Source organism: Haliotis rufescens, unplaced genomic scaffold (genome assembly GCF_023055435.1).
Source record: "Haliotis rufescens isolate VD_foot unplaced genomic scaffold, xgHalRufe1.0.p SCAF_20, whole genome shotgun sequence".
In the NCBI taxonomy this organism is placed as follows: Eukaryota; Metazoa; Mollusca; class Gastropoda; order Lepetellida; family Haliotidae; genus Haliotis; species Haliotis rufescens.
Window position 1 is genome coordinate 3366042 of NW_025963891.1, and position 17868 is coordinate 3383909.

Below are 17868 nucleotides of genomic sequence, written 5' to 3' on the forward strand. Positions count from 1 at the left end.
GTAGACACCTTAACGTATGTAGGTATACGCCAAACCATCTGTTTGTTTGTTTGTTTTGTAACGCCGCACTCAGCAATATTACAGCTATATGACGGCTGTCTATAAATAATCGTGTCTGGATCAGACAATCCAGTGACTGGCGTCATGAGCATCGATATAAGCGACTAGGATACGATGACATGCATCAACCAAGTCCGCGAACCTGACCACCCGATCCCGTTAGTCGCCTCGTACAAGCATAGCCGCCTTTTACTGCAAGCATGGGTTGCTGAAGACCTATTCTACCCCGGATCTTCACGGGTCCCAAACCATATATAGGTAGACACATTAAGGTATATAGGTAGACGTCCTGAAAGCTGACAGTGTAACACATGTGTAGGTGAACATCGTAACATGTAAGCGGATAGAGACAATAAAAACGACAAAAGCCATGCTTTCCATAATCATATGACATATCTGTGGAAAGAAAAATCTACTCATTCCGACTATAGTGAGTGAGTGAGTTGGGTTTTACGTCGCTTTTAACAGTATTCCAGTTATATCACGGCGTGTCAGCTTAATGTGGGAGGAAAGCCCGAAGTGATGCAGGTGTCAGACGTGTACACACGAGCACGGGTATGGTGCTGACAAACCTAGAAACATAATCGGGGCGAACCGGGATTGGAACCCACAATCATAGGTTTCTGGCGTGCCCAGGGGACGCAACTCTGCACAGCGAATCGCGGCGCCTTAGACGACTGGGCCACCCTAGTGGTAGGGCGTCCGCCCGGAGAGCGGAAGGCTCGGGGTTCGATCCCAGTCCGCGTCATACCAAAAGACGTTAAAAGATGGTACTTGTTGTTACTCTGTCTGGTGCTCGGCTTTAAGGGGCTAAAACAAGTACTGGTCGGCTCAGAGTCAGCATACTGTGTCTGAGTGGGGTATTCATGTTAAACTGCGGCATGGTATCCCAGTGAGCTAGCACTATAAATCGGCATCAGTCCGGACTAGTACAAGCAGCGACACACACGTACATGCACGTCGCTATGTAAGTGCAATAATCTTGGACGCGACGTTAAACCCCATTTCACCTCACCTCACCCTACAATACTTGCTTGATCAAAGAACTTGGTATGAGGGACATTTTACATTATGTCACATATGAGGCCAGAAAACATCTTCGAGAACCATGCATCAGTACTATCACTTTTGACTTGACTCTAGTACCTGAAGACATGTTCATTCTTCGTTAGGACTGGATAGGACATACAAATCCGTACAAAGAGAGATATACTGCTGGGTTCAGCACGTGTACCACCAAATCCCTGTTGCAAAAATTAATACAATCAAGAAAGTATTTGAGACAAGTGGAATTAATACAATGTGGATTCTTAAAACCACAAATGATTTGCTGGAATATTTAGCAATCCCGGAAAAGAATCAAGTTCAATCATGTCAAAACATTTGATTTTTCAAAATTATTGCTGATCTGTTCCTCTATGCATATGAATCAGAATTTCCGCTCGGATTGGCAAAATCAAAACAAGGAAAATTGGCGAAAAGAATTTACTTAAGCTTCAGGTATCATTATCCCCCAATAATGGTTAACTGCGAATACCCGTCCCGGGGCCACTTGCACAAAACGATCTTAGCGCTAAGATGATCGTAACTCCAATACTTTAACATTGGGTTAAGATAATCTTAACGCTAAGGTGGCTTTGTGCAAATGGGCCCAGAGCTATAAATTAAAGAGACCGGTCAAAGTGACTCATCTGTTTCATATTTTAGATCTCTGCATAAAGATTCTGTGGGACAAAAGGATATCCACAAGACTGTATGATAATGGTGATGACTTCAACGTTCCAAAAGTCAACTTTCCCTTCATGTCGAGCAATATTTCAGCAGTTCAGACTTTGGTGTCTACCTTTCTCAACTTTTGAATACATGTTCTTCCTACGACAGATTTCAAACAGCGTCATGCGACTCTTGCTCGACAGTTGTTTGATGAGGGCTACAACATTCAGGACCTCAGTCAAACTTTCAAAACGTTTTATGGTAGACATGAAGAGAACATTTTCAAATTTAACTCATCATGAACGAAATAATGTCCAGTGCTATTCCTTATTTAACTTGTACCAGGTAGGTACACATCGTTACTTCTGTAAGAAAATACTTAATATATAACCTGGATCTCCAACATTGCAGATAACAGATTTAAAGTATTTACCTCCACATATTACTTGCAAAAAGATGATAGGTACAACTTACACGAGTTAATCTGAGACACAGTACGAGCATGTATTCACTTAAGACGTGGACACAGTGTGGAGCTATCCGCAAGGTGTAAAGATATATTCCAGTCAGATGAAACACGATCTACAAAGTACATTATGGCTTCCACTGGGACCAGAGATCATAAATATTTCTTTCGTGTTAAAAATGTTGATAATTTTGTGATAATTCATAGATATAAGAGAATTATGGCTACGGGGTAGAGCATAGCAAGTATTTGCTTATCTGTATGGACAACATCATATTTGAGGTCATTCATAAAGTGTTCATTATAAATAAGCTAAGAGGATGTGAAACAGTATGGGATCCAGAAGTATGGCAGTCTGATTACAGCTGGGTCTACCGGGCAGGGGAAAATATTCACTTGGAAATTGAATTATAAAATGAAAAAACTTTATCAACAAGTTACTTGGCTGTAAACTGTCACCGATACGCAACTAACTTGAGTTCCAAAACGCAACCATGAAACAGTATCAAATAACACCATCGAATTGGCATTTCCTATTTTTCTTTTTTAGCCATAATCAAACATGTACTTCAGGTAATTTCTTTGGTTGGAAAGGCAATTTATTTTTGAAAGAAAGAACACGTTTCGACTGAAACACACCTGCACCCCCCCCTCCCCCCCTTTCAACACCACACCCGTCCCCCTCCCTTTCCCCTCCTGTCTACCTTCCCCTCCCTTTCCCTCCCTTCTGATTGTCCGTCACACTACTCTCTCCATGAAGGTGTGCAAATAAACATCTGCATGTATTTCTAGATTGCATTATGTAATCTTTTCACGATCTACTCGTTACGTGTACAGGGCTATATTGGCTATTGTGTGGGTTGCTGGCATTATGTTGTAGATTTCCCCCAGGCTCCCTGCCCTGCCTTGTGTCCTCTGGATGTCTCCATGGTCTGTGGGTACACCCGACAAGTGCTGTAGTGGGTTCGACGCACGCTCACGCTTGCTCATACCCTCCCCCCTGGGAGCCAAGCCCGGCAGTGAATCATATGGTTGCTTCTCAGCGGTGATGTATTTGGGGCCAGGAGTATGCACCATAGTTGCAGTAAAACTATCGACCTTTTTACCTGGTGGAGGACTGCATCAGCAATACCTCATCGTGGGCCTTGTCACATTGACACAGGAAACCGACTCTCCTGTGAAGACGGTAGCTTTAACGGGGCATGGAGCTGGTCGTGAATACTTTATATGGAACCAGCTCCCACTTCAAAGCATGGAGCCAGTCTCAAATTGAACTCCTGGATCCAGCATCTAGTACCTGGTGTTTGGTGCTGCTACCAGTACCGTGTTTTTCATTTAAACAAAAGCGACCAAACCCACATTTCTGCTCAAAGCAGAGTCCATTGAACGATTCCGACCATATCATAAGCATGTGTTTATGAATCACCATTAAACAGTAAAGACACCAGGTGTTGGCGAAAAGTTGATGGCTGTGAAACTTAACCAGCATTTACGACCAGGGTGCCGTTGTACAAAGCGATCTTAGCGCTAAGGTGATCGTAACTCCCATACCTTAACATAGACTTATGTAGCGCTAGGGTTGTTTTGTACAACGGCACCCAGGTCACCACCTCCTACCTTGTTTGATGCTGACCATTACAACCTAGACTACAATATTTAATTTCTACCGTGTCCGGAGTCGGTTTCCAGTTATCAAGTTTTTAGCCGTCGTGATCCTTACAAGTTTGGAGCCATGGAATCCTTACAAGTTTGGATCCGTCCTCTAAAAATGAGGGATGATGTGATGGCGACGACCAGTGCCAACACGTCGTTAACGGGTCATTAGTACTGTGTACGGAACAGGGTCCACTTGCACAAAGCGATCTTAGCGCTAAGACTATTGTAAGCCTATGTTAAAGTATCGGAGTTACGATCATCTTAGCGCTAAGATCGCTTTGTGCAAGTGGGCCCTGGTCATTATTGCCATGTTTGGAGCCGGTCGACTGTAGCGCGTCTGGAGCCGGCCTCCAGTTGTGAGTCTGGAGCCAGCCTCAAAGATTCAATTTCCAGTACCGCCACGCTCCGGCAGTTCCCAGTGCCACTATTGACTCACTGTTTCGTCCTATTGCAAGCTGAGCCACTCTGCATTATTAAACTATTATGGAAGCACAAACAATGCTTGATTCAAAGTCACACGGTTATGTAGTGGTTATTAATGCTAGTTTGATTTTTGCGGAGCAATTGGAGATGCACATTTAGTCAATATTTGTTTGAGTGGCGCTGGTAGGCTTGACAATACTCGGCCACCTCGAGTGAATCTGGCCTAGCGTGCCAGCTAGGAACCCAGAGCACACTACAAGTTTTAATTAGGAAAAAGTTGTAAATGTAAATGCGAGTTGATTATGGGACAATGCCCGGAGACGTGTTTTGTAGAGGTTTCGCTTTGGATTGACGCCATCAAATAGACTCGTATCTGTTATCAATATTTGTCCAGTGAATATTCAAATGCCTGTAAAATGTGATTTCGATGTACACGTAATAAATATGACTTTATGATGAATATCAATATTTATGATACTGTATCATTCAGTAATTGTTTTGCTGAAGTTTGGTTCCGTCGTACCGACATTATCCACATATTAGAGTATACAGAGCTGAGATAAATGCCAAAATGATTTTCAGGGCAAAATGGAAATCGCAGAAAATTGAGATCAAAGACATAACTGTTGGTTTCATTACTGTCAATGTCTGTGTACTCGGCATCGCACATGTCAGTGTTCAAATCATTTTAAGTGTGAGTGTCGAGATGATTGAGACTTGTTGCCCCGTTCCTGATCATTCTCGTGTGTATACAAGCCTTGCGGATATGATATGTAGTTGTTTTTACCGAGGACCTATTCTGAGAACTCTCCGTGACTCAGTGGTTGGGGTAATAGGTGTTGCAGTGTTGCGTAAACAGTCCCGCTCGCCTCCCCATTGCTACCCCCTGCAGAGCCGCTATGCGCATCAACATTCGGGGGGAGGGGGATGATTCTTGAAACTCGGGGCCTTACAAAAACAATCTACAAAGCATCACGAATAGGTTCCCCTACACGATGAGTCCTATAGCTCAAGTGTTACGACACAACTGGTATTCGTACACGCACAGGTCGATCTTGCATCCAAACATAGGAGCTATCGGGACAAGAATGTTCTCTATAGACATGGAGCGGAAATAACACAACTACAACAGGGTCAGCAGAGGTCATCCGATTGACAGGTGTAGACTATATCCTAGTGGTATTACCACCCTCGTGTAATCCGCTCACATAGTCGCCTCACTCCTCATTCTTCTCCTCTCTCGTGTGTTCTTTCCCTGGGCAGAAACTCCCAACTTCAACACTTATGTGCTCACCATTCACTTGCTCCTTGCTCAAACTCTCTTATGTTCTTCTCTCCCATGCGCATCACACAACTGGGCTCTTCTCCCCCTTACTCCTCACTCAAACAATGTTGCGCTCTTCTCCCCCTTACTCCTCACTCCAACATTGCCGCACTCTTCTCCTCCTTACTTCTCACTCAAACACTACCGCGCTCTTCTCCCCCTTACTCCTCACTCCAACACTACCGCGCTCTTCTCCCCTTTACTCCTCACTCCAACACTACTGCGCTCTTCTCTTCCTTACTTCTCACTCCAACACTACTGCGCTCTTCTCACCTTTACTCCTCACTCCAACACTACTGCGCTCTTCTCCCCTTTACTCCTCACTCCAACACTACTGCGCTCTTCTCCCCTTTACTCCTCACTCCAACACTACTGCGCTCTTCTCCTCCTTGCTTCTCACTCCAACACTACTGCGCTCTTCGCCCCCTTACTCCTCACTCCAACACTACTGCGCTCTTCTCTTCCTTACTCCTCACACCAACACTACTGCGCTCTTCTCCCCCTTACTCCACACCTCCAACACTACTGCGCAATTTTCTCATCCTTACTCCTCACTCCAACACTACCGCGCTCTTCCCTTCCTTACTTCTCACTCCAACACTACTGCGCTCTTCTCCTCATTACTCCTCACTCCAACACTACTGCACTCTTCTCCCCCTTACTCTTCACTCAAACACTACTGCGCTCTTCTCCCCCTTACTCCTCAATCCAACACTACTGCGCTCTTCTCCCCCTTTCTCCTCACTCCAACACTACAGCGCTCTTCTCCCCTTACTCCTCACTCCAACACTACTGCGCTCTTCTCTTCCTTACTCCTCACTCCAACACTACTGCGCTCTTCTCTTCCTTACTTCTCACTCCATCACTACTGCGCTCTTCTCCTCCTTACTCTTCACAAAAACATTACTGCGCTCTTCTCCCCTATACTCCTCACTCCAACACTACTGCGCGCTTCTCCCCCTTACTCATCACTCCATCACTACTTCGCTCTTCTCCCCTTACTCCTCACTCCAACACTACTGCGCTCTTCTCCCCTTTTCTCCTCACTCCAGCACTACTGCGCTCTTCTCTTCTTACTCTTCACTCCAACATTACTGCGCTCTTCTCCCCTTTACTCCTCACTCCAACACTACTGCGCGCTTCTCCCCCTTACTCATCACTCCATCACTACTGCGCTCTTCTCCCCTTACTCCTCACTCCAACACTACTGCGCTCTTCTCCCCCTTTCTCCTCACTCCAGCACTACTGCGCTCTTCTCCTCCTTACTTCTCACTCAAACACTACCGCGCTCTTCTCCCCCTTACTCCTCACTCCAACACTACCGCGCTCTTCTCCCCTTTACTCCTCACTCCAACACTACTGCGCTCTTCTCTTCCTTACTTCTCACTCCAGCACTACTGCGCTCTTCTCCCCTTTTCTCCTCACTCCAGCACTACTGCGCTCTTCTCCCACTTACTCTTCACTCCAACATTACTGCGCTCTTCTCCCCCTTACTTCTCACTCCAACACTACTGCGCTCTTCTCCTCCTTACTCAACACTCCAACACTACTGCGCTCTTCTCCCCCTTACTCCTCACTCCAACACTACTGCGCTCTTCTCCCCCTTTCTCCTCACTCCAGCACTACTGCGCTCTTCTCCCCCTTACTCTTCACTCCAACACTACTGCGCTCTTCTCCCCCTTACTCTTCACTCCAACACTACTGCGTTTTTTTCACCTTACTTCTCACTCCAACACTACTGCGCTCTTCTCCCCCTTACTCCTCACTCCATCACTACTGCGCTCTTCTCCTCCTTACTTCTCACTCAAACACTACCGCGCTCTTCTCCCCCTTACTCCTCACTCCAACACTACCGCGCTCTTCTCCCCTTTACTCCTCACTCCAACACTACTGCGCTCTTCTCTTCCTTACTTCTCACTCCAGCACTACTGCGCTCTTCTCCCCTTTTCTCCTCACTCCAGCACTACTGCGCTCTTCTCCCACTTACTCTTCACTCCAACATTACTGCGCTCTTCTCCCCCTTACTTCTCACTCCAACACTACTGCGCTCTTCTCCTCCTTACTCAACACTCCAACACTACTGCGCTCTTCTCCCCCTTACTCCTCACTCCAACACTACTGCGCTCTTCTCCCCCTTTCTCCTCACTCCAGCACTAATGCGCTCTTCTCCCCCTTACTCTTCACTCCAACACTACTGCGCTCTTCTCCCCCTTACTCTTCACTCCAACACTACTGCGTTTTTTTCACCTTACTTCTCACTCCAACACTACTGCGCTCTTCTCCCCCTTACTCCTCACTCCATCACTACTGCGCTCTTCTCTTCCTTACTTCTCACTCCAACACTACTGCGCTCTTCTCTTCCTTACTCCTCACGCCAACACTACTGCGCTCTTCTCTTCTTTACTCCTCACACCAACACTCCTCCACTCTTCTGTCCCAATCTCCTCAATACTGCCTTTACTACTCTGCAAAGGGAAGGAATAGTAGCGATATTTTAAAGACGAAACTCGTTATTAAAAAAGAATAAAAAAGAATGACGAAACATTTCGTCATTCGATTTTCGAATTTCGAATGACGAATACCGTCCTAACTTCTGGTTGCCAATGGTTTGCCTCAAAACCACACGATTTTTTAATAGTCATTATATCACACTACCACACATGGATACCCTTCGCTCCTACATTTCCTCGCCCATTCACTACTCACTCCTACACTACACAATCCAACACTACTCGATAGCACATTACTCGAGATGTACACTCTAACCCTTCTCCCAACCCAACAAATCATTTACTCTTCCCCTCTACACCCATGATTTCAGTTACGCTACTCGATGCTGTCTCGATCACTCAGTAACCGACACGCTCCAAGCCTTGACAACGTAAACAATACCCGCCCTGGACAAGCCATACCTTAACAAGCTATGCACTCATACTACTCACTCCTGCACAGTCCACACCCTCAGTAATTGCTTCTACACCACTCACTCCTACACTACACACTCCAACATCACTCCCTCCAAGACCACTAAATGGTACACCACTCACTCCTACCATACCCGTGCTGGTGGGTACCGAAGAGGTAAACGTCTGAGACCTGCATCACTTCGAAATTTCCTCCCACATTAAGCTGACACGCCGCGATATAACTGCAATACTGTGAAAAGCGGAGTTAAACCCAACTCACGTACTCACTCACACACTCTAACACCACTCACTTCAACACCAGCGACTCCTACATCACTCGTTCCTACACCATTCACTCCTACATCACTCACTCCTACACGAATCGCTCCTACATCACTCACTCCTACACTACTCACTCCAACACCAGCAAATCCAACACCATTCACTCCTACACCACTCGCTCCTACATCCCTCACTCATACATAACTCGCTCCTACAGCATTCACCCCTACACTACTCACTCCAACACCAGCAAATCCAACACCACTCACTCCTACACCATTCGCTCCTACATCACTTACTCCTACATAACTCGCTCCTACATCATTCACTCCTACAATACTCACTCCAACACCAGCCACTCCTACACCACTCACTCCAACACCACTCACTCCTACATCACTCACTCCTACATCACTCACACCTACACTACTCACTCCTGCATCACTCACTTCTACACTACTCACTCCTTAACCACTCATTCCTACACCACTCACTCCAACACAACTCACTCCTACACCACTCAATCCTACACCCTCACACCTACAGCAGCCACTCATTCCTACACTACTCACTCCTGCACTACACACTACATACTCCTACACCACTCACTACTACACTACACACTACACCCTCCTACACCACTCACTCCTACACCACCCACTCTTAAACTACTCACTCCAGCACCACCCAATGAAACAACATTCATTCCTTCACTACACACTCCAACGCCGCTCACTCCTACACTACTCACCCCTACACTACTCACTCCTGCACCACCCACTTCTGCACCTCGCACTCCAACACTACACACACCTACATCACTCACTCCTACACCACCCACTCCTACATAACCCACTCCTACACCACTCACTCCTACATCACCCACTCCTACAACACTCACTCCTACACCAATCATTCCTACACCACCGACTCCTACACCACTCACTCCTACACTACACACTACATACTCCTACACCACCCACTCCTACACCACTCACTCCTACACTACCCATTCTTACACTACGCATTCCTACACCAATCATTCTTACACAACTCACCCCAACATCACTCACTCCTACACCACTCACTCCTGCACTACTCACTACATACTCCTACACCACTCACTCCTACACTACACACTAAACCCTCCTACACCAATCATTCCTACACCAGTCACTCCTGTACTACACACTTCATACTCCTATACCACTCACTCCTACACCACCCACTTTTACACTACACACTCCAACGCCGCTCACTCCTACACTACTCACTCATACACCACTCACTCCTACACTACACACTCCTCCAACACTTACTCCAACACTACACACGCCTACACCACCCACTTCTGCACCACTCACTCCAACACTACACACTCCTACATCACTCACTCCAACACTACACACACCTACATCACATCACTCCTACACCACCAACTCCTACAACACTCACTCCTACACCACCCACTCCTGCACCACCCACTCCTACACAACTGACTCCTACGCCATTCACTTCTTCACTACACACACCTACAACACTGACTCCTACACCACCCACTCCTACACAACTGACTCCTACGCCATTCACTCCTGCACCACCCACACCTACACCACTGACTCCTACACCACCCACTCCTACAATACACACTCCTACACCACCCACTCCTACACTACACGCTCCTACACTACTCACTCCTGCACCACCCACTCCTACAACACTCACTCCTACACCACCCACTCCTGCACCACCCACTCCTACACCACTGACTCCTACGCCATTCACTTCTTCACTACACACACCTACACCACCCACTCCTACATAACTGACTCCTACGCCATTCACTTCTTCACTACACACTCCTACACCACCCACTCCTGCACCACCCACTCCTACAATACACACTCCTACACCACCCACTCCTACACTACACGCTCCTACACTACTCACTCCTGCACCACCCACTCCTACAACACTCACTCCTACACCACCCACTCCTGCACCACCCACTCCTACACCACTGACTCCTACGCCATTCACTTCTTCACTACACACACCTACACCACCCACTCCTGCACCACCCACTTCTACACTACACACTCCTACACCACCCACTCCTACACCACTCACTCCTACACTACACACTCCTACACCACCCACTCCTACACTACACACTCCTACACTACCCACTCCGTCACTACACACTCCTACACTACTCACTCCTACACTACACGCTCCTACACTACACACTCCTACACCACCCACTCCTACACTACACACTCCTACACCACCCACTCCTACACTACACACTCCTACACTACACGCTCCTACACCACCCACTCCTACACTACACACTCCTACACTACACACTCCCACACCACTGACTCTTTCACTACCCACTCCTTCACTACACACTCCTACACTACACACTCCTACACCACTCACTCCTACACTACACACTCCTACACCACTCACTCCTACACTACTCACTCCTTCACGACTCACTCCTACATCACTTACTCCTACACCACCCACTCCTTCACGACTCACTCCGACATCACTTACTCCTACACCACCCACTCCTACACTACTCACTCCTACACTACACACTCCTACACTACACGCTCCCACACCACTGACTCTTTCACTACCCACTCCTTCACTACACACTCCTACACTACACACTCCTACACCACTCACTCCTACACCACTCACTCCTACACTACTCACTCCTTCACGACTCACTCCGACATCACTCACTCCTACACCACCCACTCCTACACTACTCACTCCTACATCACTCACTCCTACACCACCCACTCCTACACTACTCACTCCTACACCACTCACTCCTACACCACCCACTCCTACACTACTCACTCCTACACCACTCACTCCTACACTACACACTCCTACACCACTCACTCCTACACCACTTACTCCTACACCACTCACTCCTACACTACACACTCCTACACTACACACTCCTACACCACTCACTCCTACACTACACACTCCTACACCACTCACTCCTACACCACTTACTCCTACACCACTCACTCCTACACTACACACTCCTACACTACACACTCCTACACCACTCACTCCTTCACTACACACTCCTACACCACTCACTCCTACACTACACACTCCTACACTACACACTCCTACACCACTCACTCCTTCACTACACACTCCTACACTACTCACTCCTACATCACTCACTCCTACACCACCCACTCCTACACTACTCACTCCTACACCACTCACTCCTACACCACCCACTCCTACACTACTCACTCCTACACCACTCACTCCTACACTACACACTCCTACACCACTCACTCCTACACCACTTACTCCTACACCACTCACTCCTACACTACACACTCCTACACTACACACTCCTACACCACTCACTCCTTCACTACTCACTCCTACACCACTCACTCCTACACTACACACTCCTACACTACTCACTCCTTCACTACTCACTCCTACACCAGTCACTCCTACACTACACACTCCTACACTACACACTCCTACACGACTCACTCCTACATCACTTACTCCTACACCACTCACTCCTTCACTACTCACTCCTACACCACTCACTCCTACACTACACACTCCTACACCACTCACTCCTTCACTACTCACTCCTACACCACTCACTCCTACACTACACACTCCTACACTACACACTCCTACACTACACACTCCTACACTACACATTCCTACAACACTCACTCCTACACTTGGCTCATACTTTAACCTCTTACGTTCTTTTGGCGCTTACCATACATACACACCCCTGTAATAAATACAAAACCTACTAAAATCATTTCCATAATCATAAGGAATATCTTGGGCGGTCGGGTAGCCAAGTAGTTAAAGCGTGCGCTCGTCACGCCGAAGACCCGGGTTCGATTCCCCACATGGGTACAATGTGTGAAGCCCATTTCTGGTGTCCCCAGATTGATGTCATATTGCTAAAAGCGGCGTAAAACCATATTCACTCACTCACTCATAAGGAATATCTACTGAAAGTCAACTATACAATTCCGGTTATATCATTAGCGTTTATGAATCACTATATACAGGGATGATACTAATTCAATTGTTCACTTGAAAAAAACCGGGCACACATGGTACAATTAAAACAAATGAATTACACTGGACATCATTTTGTCACTGATGGGTCAAATTTTGAAATGTACGCCACATGTCTACCACAAAACCGAGGCCGTGAATGTTGTAAGCTTGATCAAACAGCTTTTGAGCAAGAGTCGTATGACCCTTATCCCCACACTTCTCGCTCCTACAGTAATCACTCCTACACCTTTCACCCCCTCAACCCTCTCTGCTATACCTCAGGAATCATTAACACTCGCTCATGCACTACTTATTCACAACTTGGGTCCACACTACTCGCTACTAAACACACTTTCACAGCAACATGTACTGCACTCGAATTTATCCCAACAGGTGAATACAGCTGAAATTCAGCCTTTGCTCCGAGACTGCATTGAAGATGTGCAACGGCAGCAGTATACTCTGCAGTAACCAGCCGGGGCATGCCCGCCATGCCACATTCTGCGCGACAACATGATATTCATAAATTATTTTCTGGAATGTTATGTGACAGAGAAGGGATATTACAGTCGACACACGATAGCTGAAGATATTCAGATGAGTACAGTGCAATACCTTCAGTCATGGCAACAGCAATTGTCAGTGGTTCCCACACTGTCTTTCCATCTTGCACGATCACAGCACCACGCACCTAGACATTCGTGGCGAGATAATAGAACAGCCGCTGACACTTGGCGACATTTTTCATTCCTGCTTAAAAAAACGCTAACCTACTTGCTTAACCTTGCTGCTTACCGCCCACAAAATCCACACCGCGACAATGCTACAAGCCAATACTGACATGCTAGAGTGAGTATCTGTGTGGAGTTCTTGAAGAACGGTCCCTGACACACCAGGTAACCTTTCTGTCGGAAATGTGCGACCGTTTTAAACACTGCATGCATTAAGTGTGAATTGATAATCGTAAAGAATATATGTGCAGTTGTTTCCCTCGTAATGCGATTTACGAACCACCAGTGACAGATGGTTCACAATTCAGCAATCTGTGTCGGTTGTTCTATTCATCAGTCATTGTTACGGTAACAGATAACATGTCGGAATATGTGAGGTGTCACCCATTCGCAGACACCTAAAGCAAGCTAAACAAGCAGACTGGTGGCATACCAGTGCAGACCATTACGCCAGCAACAATGGAAGGCATGGGTCTGTATGGCTGAACCATCACTCGGCACGATGTCATGATGCTTCAGGTCAATTGAGGGCGATCAGAAAAAGGACGCACTGCATCCAACTGGGACAGAGCTAAAGCCGAAATTGCACGTATGCATTACTAAAAAGCAAATGAATGATAAACCTTTACATGCCGAATCTGACACTTTGCTACATTCTCACGGAGAAATGTTAACTTTGTAACGTACACCGACTTAGCAGAAGCGGCATCTTGAAGCAAAACGGGCACCATACTGTACACTGAATTATCTTTCCCACCATCTAAGAAAAGCGTGGGAAGCCGTATCATAAACGTATCACTTGATTCATGAAGCACTGGGGTAGTCCAGTGGTTAAAGTGTCTGTTCGTTACGATCCAGGTTCTATTCCCTAGAAGGTACAATGTGTGAAGTCCATTGATGATTTTCCCCACAGTGATCGATATTGCTGGCATACCTACGTAGATCATGCCCTAAGTCCTTATTTCAATTATTATCTTGTCCTTAATCTTATTATATATTTCTACTGACCTTAATTCGTAAAACCCCTCACCTCTAGTCCTTAAATAATATCCCTCGTACCACGGACCATCTTTCCCCACCTGCCTGGGAAGCATCCCTATAGACATCCTTCTCTGTAACAGCGTCCTACACCCCCTTGCAACATTCTATACCTCAAGCAATACCACCACATCACCTGCGATGCTTCCCACATCTTCCGAGTCACAGTCCACATTTCCAAAACACAATACCGAAACACCAAAACACAATACCGAAACACCAAACACAAAAACACCTCAAGTCTCCAATACATCAGGCCCCTTCTCCCAATCAATCTACCCCATCCTCCTCCATTGCATCTCTTTCATCTCCAGAGACTCCTTTCACATCTCCATAACATCACCCCACATCTCTTTATCAACATCCAACAACTCCCTAACATCCTCCCAAATGTCCTTAGCATTTTCCAACAAATCCCTAGCAGCCTGTCATATTTCCCTAGCATTTTCCCAAATTCCCAAGCAGCCTTGGTATACCCTACCATCTACCCATGATAATTTAACAGCCTGTCACAACTCCACATCTCAATAGCAGCATCCCCCCCCCCAAAAAAAAAAAAATAATAAAAAATAAATAAATAAATAAAATAAAATAAAAATAAATAATAATAAATAAATAAAAATATCCTTAGCCACAACCCATTTCTCCTCAGTAACGTCCCTCTTCTCCCCAGCAACATCCCACATCTCCCTAGGAACATCCTAGCAGTTTCCTACATCTTCCTAGCAACATCCTAGCAGTCTCCCACATCTCCGTAGCAACATCCTAGCAGCCTTCCACATCTCCCTAGGAACATCCTAGCAGTTTCCTACATCTCCCTAGCAACATCCTAGCAGCCTTCCACATCTCTCTAGCAACATCCTAGCAGCCTTCCACATCTCCTAGCAATATCCTAGCAGCCTTCCACATTTCCCTAGCAATATCCTAGCAGCCTTCCACATCTCCCTAGCAAGATCCTAGCAGCCTTCCACATTTCCCTAGCAACATCCTAGCAGCCTTCCACATTTCCCTAGCAATATCCTAGCAGACTTCCACATCTCCCTAGCAACATCCTAGCAGCCTTCCGCATCTCCCTAGCAACATCCTAGCAGCCTTCCACATTTCCCTAGCAATATCCTAGCAGCCTTCCACATCTCCCTAGCAACATCCTAGCAGCCTTCCACATCTCCCTAGCAAGATCCTAGCAGCCTTCCATATTTCCCTAGCAAGATCCTAGCAGCCTTCCACATTTCCCTAGCAATATCCTAGCAGCCTTCCACATCTCCCTAGCAACATCCTAGCAGCCTTCCACATCTCCCTAGCAACATCCTAGCAGCCTTCCACATTTCCCCAGCAACATCCTAGCAGCCTTCCACATCTCCCTAGCAAGATCCTAGCAGCCTTCCACATCTCCCTAGCAAGATCCTAGCAGCCTTCCACATTTCCCCAGCAACATCCTAGCAGCCTTCCACATCTCCGTAGCAACATCCTAGCAGCCTTCCACATCTCCCTAGCAACATCCTAGCAGCCTTCCACCTCTCCCCAGCAACATCCTAGCAGCCTTCCACATCTCCCCAGCAACATCCTAGCAGCCTTCCACATCTCCCCAGCAACATCTCCTGTCTCTTAAATCTCCCTGACAACATCTTTCATCTCCCTATCTGCCTTCCACATCTCCCTAGCAACATGCAAATCATCCTAGCAGCATCTACAACTCCCTAGCAGCTTCATACATCTCTCAAGAAACATCCGACGTCCCCAAGCAACATTCCCCGTCTACCCAGCAACATCCCGCTGCAACACCGCACGTCTCCCTAGAAATATCCTTCATCTCCCTGGAAACTGTCCACACCTCCGCAGCATCGTCCCACATCTCCCTAGCAACATTCCACATCTCCCTAGCAACATTCCACATCTCCTAAACATCCTTCCACATCCCAAATGCCGCAATCCGGCTCATTTCCCAGCAGCCTCCAACGTCAAACCATTAACCACCCATCATAACCGCACTCATTTGCATGCGGCTAATACAAGCAAGTCCCACAAGGTGGAATCTCCAGGAAAAATAACACTAATCAGGATAAAATTGTCTGCTAAAACATCTTTAATTTCCACAGACACCGGATCCAACATTCTAGCTCATGTTTTATTTGTTTTAAGTTGTTTTCAGACATGTAAGTGTGGAATGTGCGCCAGAGAGACATATGCGGAAGAGATCTGTAAACACAAACGTTAACGTATGTTGCTGATGCTTGCTAATCCTGGCACGAGGAGAAAACAAACTTCAAGTGCATCCCCGTGAGCAACTGAACATACGGCACGGCTAGTCAAAGGGAGATAATCCACGACGTTCTAATACACATTGCCGTTGCCGTTGTTTGAAGGGTTGACATTGAAACTTAATCAGCGAAGCCTTGTAACATTGGACCTTACGGATATATTGCTGTCAGTTCACACAGAACTAGAGACAGTCTACTGTGGATCAAATACTATCCCAACAACTATCCCCTCATCATCGGCTGCCGGATAGATCAAACTATTTCCACAAGATGGATATCGCGAGATGTTGATTTTTGTTGCTTAACCTTCCGCTCAGCAATGTTACAACCATACCACGATGGTACGTAAACAATCGAGTCTGGACCATGCAATCCAGTGATTTATATTATGATCAATAATCCACGACGTCGGGGTACGATGGCACTCCGTCAACCAAGTCTCCATGATTGACCACCCAATCCATAAAGTCGCCGCTACGACCAGCATCGGTTGCGGGGGACCAGTTCGAATCCAGAATCCCCACTTGTCCGCAAGATGTAAAGAATACGTCGTGGACTATTTTTCTGAAGCTTTCATCTATCGACTTGTTGTCTGTCCCAGCTTGTCCATTTTAATCATTTTGGATAAAATATTTATAATCATCTGCTTTACGGATTCTTTTGTGATGAATTCTATTTGGTAGATTGAAAAACTAGAAAGACTAGAGATTTTTTTTGTCATGCTAAAGTGTATGCGAATATGTTGCCATTTGAACGGCGCTGCTAACGCTTGTGGCGTTGATTTACTTTGTGTAACCTATCATCTTGCAGTTTAACACAGTGCACATTATTATTCACTGGTGACTCGTCAGTTTACATTCGGCAGAATAAAATCAATCCACTTTTCATTTTGGGGGGTTGTCGGGATTCGTAAACC